The following is an 11,261-nucleotide window of genomic DNA, read 5'->3' as shown; positions in this document are numbered from 1 at the left end:
AAAAAAAAAAAAAAAAAAAAAAGCGGGGGTTGGGGGTGAGAATAACAGGCTGAGATGAGTGGCTTTAAGAAAAATATTTTCTGGCTGGGTGCAGAGGCTCTCGCCTGTAATCCCAACACTTTGGGAGGCTGAGGTGGGCGGATCACCTGAGGTCGAGAGTTCGAGACCAGCCGGGCCAACATGGTGAAACTCCACCTCTACTAAAAATACAAAAATTATCCGGGCATGCTGGCATGCACCTGTAATCTCAGCTATTCAGGAGGCTGAGGCAGGAGAATTGCTTGAACCTGGGAGGCTGAGGTTGCAGTGAGCGGAGATCATGCCATTGCACTCCAGCCTGGATGACACAGAAAGACTATGTCTAAAAAAAAAAAAAATCGAAAAATATTTTATAATATCTAGCTAGAATCTCTCATTTAGAGTCTGGCCATCATAGGCATTTGAGTTTGCAGTTCCTCGTTTAAGTAGCTGGTATTCCTTGCAGACCCTCCTGAGACTCTGCACCTGCTGTTCCTTTCGTGTCACATCACTGCCTGGGACATCTGAGGAGCCAAGCAATCACAGGATCTCAGAGAGTGGTTTCCAGGGGTCACGCCAGGCTTGGGAGGAGCAGCAGATGCCTCTCCTTCAAAGTCACTGGGGCACACATCCAGAGACTGGATTCCAGTGGGAACACACAGCAAGTTCCAGCTACGTATGGGTCCTGCCTCAGCTACTGGCCAGCCCAGAGACCGAGGACAAATTGCTTATCTGCGCTACACTTCACATTTCTTCACCTATAAAATGAGCATAAGAGTCCCTACTCTATAGGGTGGCCGTGAGGACTAGGAGTTGATATTTATATGGTACTTAGAACAGTTCGTGGGACCAGTAAGCACTGATCTGGTGTTTTGTTGTTTATTACATTTCCAAATACCATCACATGACCTGGTGTTTGTTAAACCACTGCTAGTTGGAATGCAGTATGAGGACCAACAGCTTCAGCAGGCCTTGGGGGCTTGTTTGAGAGGCAAAGTCTTGGGTCCTACCCACAAATCAGAATCTCTGCGAGTTAGGCCAGGGATCGGGTTTAACCAGCTCTCCAGGTGAGTCTGAGATGCACTAGTTAGAAAAGCACTATTAAATAAATTGTTTTTATTTTTTATTTTTTTGCATGGGGATTAATGTTTAGGGGAGGTATGTAAGGCTAAAATCAGATATAGTAAAAATATCTGTACAGTAAAAAAATCCCTTAAACATCCCAGGTGCAATATGGTATTTAAATATTGCATCAACTCTGTATGGATGCATTGGTATAGATTGCATCAACTCTGTAAAATGTTTGTTACATAAAATGAAACATGCATTGTATATAATAGAGTACATGTACAGTATTTTAAATAAGCAAGCGTTATAATAGAATAAAATATATTCCGTCAGCCCTCTGTATTCATAGGTGCCACATCCATGGATTCAACCAACCTCAGATCAAAAATATTTAAAAAATCAATTTCATCTGTACTGAACACGTAGGCTTGTTATTATTCACTAGACAATATAGTGCAACAACTATTTACATAAGATGTACATTATATTAGGTATTATAAATCTAGAGACGCAGTGGTTCATGCCTGTAATCTCAACACTTTGGGAGGCTGATGCGGGAGGATTGCTTGATTGCTTGAAGCCAGGAGTATTGCTTTTTTATTTTTTTTTTTTTTTCCTGTAGATGCCCACTAGCCGGGGCAACATAGCAAGACCCTGTCTCTACAAAAGAATATTAAAATTAGCTAGGCGTGATGGCATGCACCTGTAGTCCTAGCTACTGGGGAGGCTGCGGTTGGAGGATTCGCTTGGAGCCAGGAGTTTGAAGCTGCCAAGATTAAGTCACCGTACTTCAGCCTGGGTGACAGAGTGAGACCCTATCTCAAAAATAATAACAACAATAATTAAAAACCAAGGTATACGGGAGGATGTGCACAGGTTATATGCAAATACTGTGCCATTCTCTATCAGGGACTTGAACATCTGCACGTTTTGGTGCCTTCGGGGGTCCTGGAATCAACCGTCTCAGATACAGCGGGCTGACTGTAACTGTGTACAGTCCTACATCACTTAATAGCATGGCGTGTTCTGAGAAATGCATCACCAGGCAACTTCTTTGTTATTCAAACCTCGCAGAGTATATTTACACAAACCTAGCTGGTACAGCCTGCTACACGCCTAGGCTGTATGGTACAGCCTATTGCTCCTGGGCACAAACCTGTCCAGTGTGTTATTGTACTGAGTACTGTACGCAATTGCAATGGAATGGCATTTGTGTATCCAAACGTCCAAAGATAGGAAAGCTACAGCAAAAATACAGTGGTAGAACCTTGCGGGACCACCATCCTACATGTGGTCGGTCGCTGACCGCGACGTCACTTGGCAGGCAGCGCATCAATGCATGTGTATTTGATTTGATGCCACCCTGCTGATCGGACCAGACCCTCCTACTCACCCACTTTCAAAGTGTAGGATTTCCCAGGGGCTGGCTCCCAGGACAGGGCACTGCAGAGAGGGGCCTCCCTGACTATAAGAACGACAGCCCCATCCCACCTAGATGCAGAGAAGAGACCCCAGCCCAGCTCACCCTGGGGTCCCCTCCTACAGCCCGGGGGCCTGGAGAACGTCCAGGAAGCAGGCGGCTCAGCCCATCCGGGCACTGGGAGGGGCTCAGAGCCAGGCCGAGAGCAAGGGGGGAGAGAAGTGGGAGTGGGCGCAGTCAGTCGGGGAAGGGGTTTTATCCTAAAGCCGAAGGCAGCAATTACATAACAAACAAACCCTGGGCTCAAGCTGTGAATTAATCAAACCGCTGAAAATAAAACCTTCCTCTCAGGAACTTCAGACAAAAGAAATGAAAACAACCAGGCTGGCTGGAAAATAAAAGGCAGCAGCACTGAATGGGGGACAAAAGGAAGCCAGACAATAGGGTGTTGGACAAAAGCAATAAAGCCAAAGGAAGTGTGACAGGCGCACAATGCGGGCCTGTGGGCCTCTGATCCGTGGGCTCCGTGCCACCTCACTCACACCCACCGCGGGCGCAGGCCGGCCACCGGTCCGGACTTGGGTCCTCAGGGTCTCTCCTTCATTCTGTCCCAACTTCAGCGGCTTCCAGCTCCTACCTCAAAGCCTTGCCACTGCAGCCCAGATATCCCAGCAGCAGCCACGGCCTCCGGGAGCATGGTCAGATGAACAGGACACAAAGGCCCAACCAAGATCTCCCCAGTAGGGGATGGTGAATGACCACCCATCCCCGGAGCTGATGGTGGAGGCAGAGGAGGTCATCATCTGTCCTAATTAACCCTACGAGTGCACGGCCCAAGATTGCAGCCACTTGCCACATGTGGCTCCTAAGCACTTATAATGCAGCCAGTCCCAACAGAAATGTGCGTGGGCAGAAAACACACCCCAGGTTTCGAAAGCTTGGTACACAGAATAGAATGTAAAATATCTCATTAATAATGGTTACTGATTACAAGTTGAAATTCTTTTTGGATAAGTTGGGTTAGATAAAAATACATTATTAAAATTAATTTCGGGCCAGGTGTGGTGGCTCATGCTTGTAATCCCAGCACCTTGGGAGGCCGAGACGGACGGATCACAAGGTCAGGAGTTCTCGATCAGCCTGGCCAACACAGTGAAACCCCGTCTCCACTAAAAATACAGAAAATTAGCCAGGCATGGCGGCGAGCCCCGGTAATCCCAACTACTCAGGAGGCTGAAGCAGGAGAATCACTTGAGCCCAGGAGGCAGAGGTTGCGGTGAGCCAAGATTGCGCCACTGCACTCCAGCCTGGGCGACACAGCTAGACTCTGTCTCAAAAAAAAAAAAATTTCATTTCACATACTTCTTTTTGTACTTTCTAATATAGCTACTAGCAAATATGACACATGTAGTTGCCATTATATTTCTGTTGGACAGCAGTGCACTAAGACCCTCCTCCCTCTGAGCTTCTACACACGTAGCCCCCACAGTCCCTCCAGCCAGGTACCGGGGATCACCCTTGTATTAAGGAACCTGTCTCCTGGACCTCTCAGCGGCCTACCCTGGCCTCCAGCACAAAGACAGTGGCTCCTGGTGACCAGCCAAGCTGGCTTAGAGGTATCAGTCTGTTCACTAGGGCTGGATGCCCACCAGATCACCCTGCCCAGACGGGCCCTTTCATCTGCACAGGTGTCTGGCTTAACTGCAGGTGCTGGGCACTGGCCCTCAGTTGGTATCCTCTGGGCCCACTTGTCTGTGAAAAGGCAACAGCCCAGGCGTAATGCCACCCCACCCCCACTGGAGAGCACCTGCTGAGTCTCACCTTTGGGGAGAGGGTCCTTGGGTACCTCTTTCACCTCCCTCTCCGCCTCCCCAAGCACAGGCCTGCTTGAGAAGAGCAGCTGCTTTCCCTGCCCTGTCTGGTCTTGAGGAAACCGAACCTCAGCCTGCCGTGGCCCAGAGAGACACAGGTGTCTCTGTGACGTTCATCAGTGTGAGGCTCCGGACCCTAACCATCCCAGAGAGGACAGCGGCAGTCCCATAATCAACTAGATAAGGCTGGAGGGGGAGCGAGCTGGATGGAGAGCGGTCCTTATGGGCTCACTGCTCTGCCCCTCTGCAGCTGAGGGTCTCTGCACAGTTTGCTTCATCCCTGCAAGCTGTGTCTGTAAAATGAGGGTCCTGGAGGGAGTCGGGACAGCCTGGAAGACCCACAGGGTTTGAGTTCAACAATCTGGGTTTAAATTCCTGCCCTGCGACAGGCTGACTTGTGTGAACCTAGGCAAGTTAATTAACCGCTCTTAGCCTGTCTCCTTAGCCATACAATGGGCACAATAACCCATATCCCAGTGGTGTCCATAAAAATTAAATAATACAGGGTGAATATCTATTCTATAAGTTGTGTGCAGTCCAGGATGCACTGCGAGTCAAGTGATTGAGAGAAGAGCTTCTATGGTCAGACAGATTTGGGTATATTTGAATCCCAACTCTCACCATTCATTGCAGTTCAACCTTGGGCAAGTAACTTAACCTCTCTGAGCCCATTTCCTCTTCAGTAAAATGGGTGTAAGAACCTCAACGTGGGCCGGGCGCAGAAGCTCACGTCTATAATCCCAGCACTTTGGGAGGCGGAGGCAGGTGGATCACAAGGTCAGTAGTTCGAGACCAGCCTGATCAATATGGTGAAAACCCATCTCTGCTAAAAATATAAAAAATTAGCTGGGCATGGTGGTAGACGCCTGTAGTCTCAGCTACTTGGGAGGCTGGGGCAGGAGAATCTCTTCAACCCGGAAGGCGGAGGTTACAGTGAGCCGAGATCGCGCCACTGCACTCCAGCCTGGGCGGCAGAGCGAGATTCCTCCATCTCGAAAAAAAAAGAACCTCAACATGAAGAGATGAATCTCCCGTTAACAACCCAAACCCTATCAGAGTCCCTATTTTACATTCTCATGGCACTTTGAGCTCAACCTTCAAAGTACTTATCACGTTTGGTAATGATACCTTTACGTGCTTCATTTATTTTGGAGTTGCCGTGCACGGCGGCTCACCGCTATAATCCCAGCACTTTCCTGAGGTCAAGAGCTTGAGACTAGCCTGACTAACATGGTGAAACCCTGACTCTAGTAAAAATACAAAATTAGCCGGGCGTGGTGGTGCGCTATAATTCCAGCTACTTGGGAGGCCGAGGCAGGAGAATCACTTGAACCCAGGAGGCTCAAAAAAAAAAAAAAAAAAATTGTTTTGGAGTCACCCGGTAGCCAAAAATATACCTGTTTCTGATCATCACTGTAGCTCCAGTGCCTAACACAGTGCCTGAAACATAGTAGGCGCTCAATAAATTTTTTTTTTTTTTTGAGACGAAGTTTTGCTCTTGTTGTCCAGGCTGGAGGGCAATGGCACGATTTTGGCTCACTGCAACCTCTGCCTCCCGGGTTCTGGCAATTCTCCTGCCTCAGCCTCCCAAATAGCTGGGATCACAGGCATGTGCCACCATGCCCAGCTAATTTTGTATTTTTAGTACAGACGGGCTTTCTCTATGCTGGTCAGGCTGGTCTCGAACTCCCCACCTCAGGTGATCTGCCCACCTCAGCCTCCTAAAGTGCTGGGATTATAGGCATGAGCCACCACACCCAGCTCAGTAAATATTCTTAGGCTGATGAGAGAGTGACAGAAAGTTCACCAGCACAGCACAAAGCAGGCCCGGATCCTTAACAGATGACGGGTACTGTCAGGACTATTAGCTCCTGCCCTCTCGGGTTTTTCTCCCAAACCCAATTATCCTCTTCTGCCTCTTCCTTAAGTCTAAATTCTTTCTATGAGTTACCTAAATACCCCCAGCAGCAAAGCGAGTCCATTTCCTTTTCTTTTTACCTTGAGTCAGATAAGAAACATTTTCCATACTTTTTAGATGTAAAGACCCCGCTGGAGTCCTCCCTTAAGTTCCCTTTAGACTTTCCAGAGACTAAAACAGTCCCTCCAGCTCCTTTACTCCCTCATTACACAGCATGCTCCTTGCTTCAGTGATTTTCCATGTGGCTCCTCAGAAGGTAACCTCAAACTCCACTCTCCCAAAATGCCCAGAAGCCAAAGAACCCTGGGTCCACAGGATACGGGAGTTACTGGGCCCCCTCAGTTTCCACCCCAGTCCGATGCCTTGGTCCTGGTCAGAGACCACAAGTCCACAGGGTGGCCCGTCAGCCTCTCGCTTGGGTGGAAGTGCTCCTGCGTGCCCAGTCTCTTCTCCTGCTCAACCTTAACACATTTTATAAACAGAGAAACCAAGGTCAGGGGCTATCGGGTTCACACAGCTTGCTGGGCAGCATTGCTTCAAGACTATATAGAATGGCCGGGCATGGTGGCTCATGCCTGATCCAGCACTTTGGGAGGCCGAGGCGGGTGGATCACCTGAGGTCGGGAGTTCAAGATCAGCATGACCAACATGGAGAAACCCCATCTCTACTAAAAATACAAAATTAGCTGAGCGTGGTGGTGCACACCTGTAATCCCAGCTACTTGGGAAGCTGAGGCAGGAGAATTGCTCAAACCAGGAGGCGGAGGTCGCAGTGAGCTGAGATTTCACCACTGCACTGCAGCCCGGGTGCACAAAACAAAACAAAACAAAAAACTATATAACGTCAGAAGGCTTCAGCCGGCTGGGACACTGGGCAGCATCTCTGCTCTGCCTCCCTTCCTTCTCAGGAACCTACCTCACAATCCCTCTTCCGTCCTTCTTCCACCTTGGTCTTATCTCACCCAGTGAGCATCCTTAAGAAGTGAAGGCCTCTAAGAGGAGAGAGCTCCAGCCATCTTCACCCTTGACACGCAGAGCCTTGAGTCTCTGAGCTGGTGCCTGCCAGGCCCGAGGGCCCCCAAATCCAGCACTTGGGACAAGGTGTAGAGAGGCACCCACCTCCACGGAGGGAGAGTGGTTCAAAGCATGGCCCTTATATAACAAAGCCTGCTGCAGGTGCCGATCCTCTTCCTTCTCCTCCCCACAACCAGCCCTGTCCCGGCCCCTCTGACCCCCACCCACCCACAGGCGCACACACACCTAGCCCCTTTCTGCACAAAACAAATCACCAGCCACTTCCTCTTCTAACCAGTCAACGACCGACCCTGTTGGATTGGAATCAAAGGAGTTTTTACTGTCAGCCCTTCCTCCCTCCACAACGACAGCCTTCCCACCCCGCAAAAAAATATCTAGATGAAGATAAAGATAGAGATAAATTCCAGTCATCGTAGCATGACGGGTGACTCAGACCCTGGGGTACAGGAAGCCTGAACAGACAAGCAGACCCTCCAAGAGGGCCAATGGCCACACTTCCCTGCTGGGCACACCCTAAGCCCCCTCCACTGCTGGCTCCCACTCCCAAGCTTGCCCTGAGAGGGTGGTGCCAAGGGGCATCGCCAGGGAAAGAGATCCATGCAGCAGGGGTGGGGCAGGCCTTGAGTCCCATGGGAATGCCACTTCCTCTGAAAGCCCCAGAGAGCTGAGAACCTCAGGCTGCCCTAAACAATAGCCCAAGGCGTGGGTGCCCAGAACAGTGCTCCGGTGCCACATCCTGCCATTCTTCTAACAGACCACACCCTGCCACCCTTCCTGGCTACACCCGATCCTATCTCTAATGTTTACTCAGAGCTGGGAGCTGGACTGGCTGCAGGCTTAGGACAAAGCTTTCCTGAGAGTCCCTCTCTCCCTTTTCAGCCTCTGTGGGTCCTGGGGGGTATCCAATCCAGGGCACAGCCCGGTCCGGTCTAGCCCAGCTCAGGGGGGCCACAGCCAACACTCCCAGTCCTTTGGCTGTTTCCAGGCTGGCCAAGGTGGTGGCATTCACCTGGTAGAGTGGCCAGCATCAAACAGAGGCTGGGTAAGCTCCAGAGCCTGGGAGAAGAGGCGGCTTCCCCGAAGCACCTCTGGCACAGAATCCCAGTCCAGCCTGAGGTTCTGCGGCTGCTGGGACTCAGCCTGACCCTGGCCCATGGGCACAAAGGAAAGCAGTGGCCAGGGAGAGACTGCAGCTGTGATGTTCCCACCTGGTCCTCGGGCCTCAGAGGCACCTGAGTCTTCTCCCAACCCAGACGGGACCGCTTGAAAGAGCTGTTGAGGCTCCCAGTGTGATGTGTGCCTCCAGAAGGCCCCACGTGGAGAAGAGGTCAACAGTGTCTCCAGGACCCAAGCCTGTCTTCAGGTTCTCCTGCACCCCACCAGTGCTAGAAGGCAGCGGCAGGCCTCACCCTGTCTCCCAACGGCAAGGCTAAGCCTGTGTCCTGGACAGGTGAACACATCTGGCTTCCTGCAGGGACAGTGCCCAGCCTCGGGAAGGCAGATGCAGAAACTGTGCAGTTGAGGCTGACTGGCCCTGTCAAAGGTCTCTTGGGGGACAGCCCTGAATACTGACCAAAAGAACGAGAGGCAAAAAGCAAGCATGCATGGCACGGCACTTACTTGGCTACAAGCACTAAGCACAGGGCTCTGCCTTCACTTCCCTGCTCATCCTCACAAGAACACTACAAAGACTAAGGCTCAGGGGGCCGGAATGTCCTACCCAGGGCCCAGCAGAAGTGGCATCTGAACTCAGTCCTCACTAATGTCCAAATCCACATCCTTTCATTTATCAGCTGATGTCCCGGCCACTCTCCTCGGCCCGAAATAACAGGCTCTGGTCCAGCAAAGACAGAATGGCCACGGTCTTCACCTCTTATAGGATTCCAGTTGTTTTTGACTTGAGTCGTGGCCAAGGAAAACTTAGTCAAAAGAAACCCAGGACGCTCTGGGAACTTGGGGAAAAGACTAAACCTCTCAAAACCTCAATTTCTTCATGTGTGAAATAGAGATTCCAAGAACTATTTTGTGAGTAAAAGATAAGGTATAATTATAGAATCTGGTACAGAATATATGTTCAGGGAAGAGAGTAAAGAGAAGAAGCCCCATGGCCAGGCGCGGTGGCTCACACCTATAATCCCAGCACTTTGGGAAGCCGAGGTAGGCAGATCACAAGGTCAGGAGTTCGACACCAGCCTGGCCAATATGGTGAAACCGTGTCTCTACTAATAATACAAAAATTAGCCAGGCATGGTGGTGTGCGCCTGTAATCCCAGCTACTCAGGAGGCTGAGGCAGGAGAATCGCTTGAACCCAGGAAGCAGAGGTTGCAGTTAGCTGAGATCATGCCACTGCACTCCAATCCTGGGTGACAGAGTGAGACTCTGTCTCAAAAAAAAAAAAAAAAAAGAGAGAGAGAGAGTAAAGCAGGAAGGTGTCCCTCTCCTCCCTAACCCCATAGCAACAGGAAGCAGGACTCACACCCTATTCTCCTCCCCAGGCAGCCCAGCTCTTCTGGAAGCAGGTGGGTGGGTGTGATGACCCAGCATTCCCGGGAGGCATCCTGGTGTGGTTAATGGAGAAAGGACTTTGTCTCATGGACCTGTGTCTGAAGACTGGCTCTATTATATACCACTGGATGTGTGGCCATGGGGAAGTTTCAGTTTCCCTGTCTTGAAAATGGAACAAATAATACCTACCTTGTAGCGTTATCCAGAAGACTAAATATGATGGTGTTTGTGAAAATCAAAAAAGTGTTTGCTCCCTGACCCACCGCCACCCCTACCCCACGTGATCAAACAAGAAGACGTGCACCTGCAGAGCATGGAGCCATCACCCTCGTCCTCCTCCATCTGTTCCGAGCAGTCTCCCTCCCCAGCCTAGACTGTCAATTTTCTGAGTGCTCTGTTCATGTCCCCAACCACCCTGGAAGTCCCAGCAGGTGCCCCACAGGGCAAACAGGCTGAAAGGCTACAGATCTGCCAAGGAAGCCCCACATTCGCAGCGCCACCGCTTATCTGGCCAAGCCACGGTGCCTTCCCTTCCCCGGCTGATGACACAAAAGCTGCGCAGAACTCATGAGCTCCCTCATTTCCTCTGGAGCCCACGAGGGTGAAGTGCTGTTCCATTAACTCTTGCAGTCTCCTGCCAACTCTGGAGGGAGAGGAAGGTGGGGATTGCAGGGATGACCACAGACAGGAGAAAGGACAAGCACAAACAGCCGTGTTTTCCCACCAGGCTGATGAAATCTCACCTTTGCCAAACAGTCCTTCTAGCGGTACTGGGGTGGGCTGCGCAGCACTGCCTTCTGCTTGGTGACAAGTCTAAGCCACGTAGACTAAGCCTTCACAGCACGTGGTAAAATGATGCTCTGGAAGACACGCAGCATTGGTTCAAACCCAGCATCCCTTCTAACTAGCCAACTAGTTTAACTCTCTGAGCTTCATTATGTTGCCCAGGCTGGTCCTGAATCTCTGGGCTCAAATGATCCTCCTGCCTTTACCAATAACTGGGACGGTAGTAATATATACTCACCCGTGAGGTTTCAAAGAGTAACCAGATAACACAGGCAAAGCCCAGGGCCTGGCACACGCCTGTGCTGAACAATTGTTATGGGCATTTTGTCACTGTAATCTAGATAAGGAGGTGAAGGGTAGAAAAGTGGGCAGCCACTGGGCTCTAAGTGGCCCAATGAATACTTGAGCCTTAACCTCTTCGCACCTCAGATTCATTATCTGAAATGAGGCTAACAATACCTACCTCTCATGCTTGCTGGAGAACTGACAAGTTATTATATAGAAAATACTTAGCACAATGCCTGGCACAAAGCAGAATGGCACTTAGTATTATGATGGCTGAATGAAGGACTGTGCTTCCAGGAAACCTCTGCCAGCCAGACCACTCAGCCTCAAACCAGTATGTTTCCAAGGCCCCCT

At 50.5% G+C, this 11,261-nt stretch overlaps 1 protein-coding gene across 1 annotated transcript in view; it reads right to left on the bottom strand.

The window, feature by feature from the left end:
* SOX13 (SRY-box transcription factor 13) overlaps positions 1–7,425 on the bottom strand; it is a 24,648-nt gene extending 17,223 nt beyond the window's left edge. Inside the window, 1 exon segment of the mRNA XM_037737332.1 lies at positions 7,212–7,425. The gene's annotated coding sequence lies outside the window, so the exon portion shown is untranslated.
* Between the last annotated feature and the right edge of the window lie 3,836 nt (positions 7,426–11,261).

This window comes from Cebus imitator, unplaced genomic scaffold (assembly GCF_001604975.1).
Source record: "Cebus imitator isolate Cc_AM_T3 unplaced genomic scaffold, Cebus_imitator-1.0 Scaffold38, whole genome shotgun sequence".
Classification (NCBI taxonomy): Eukaryota; Metazoa; Chordata; class Mammalia; order Primates; family Cebidae; genus Cebus; species Cebus imitator.
This window is presented reverse-complemented; position numbering and strand designations above follow the sequence as displayed.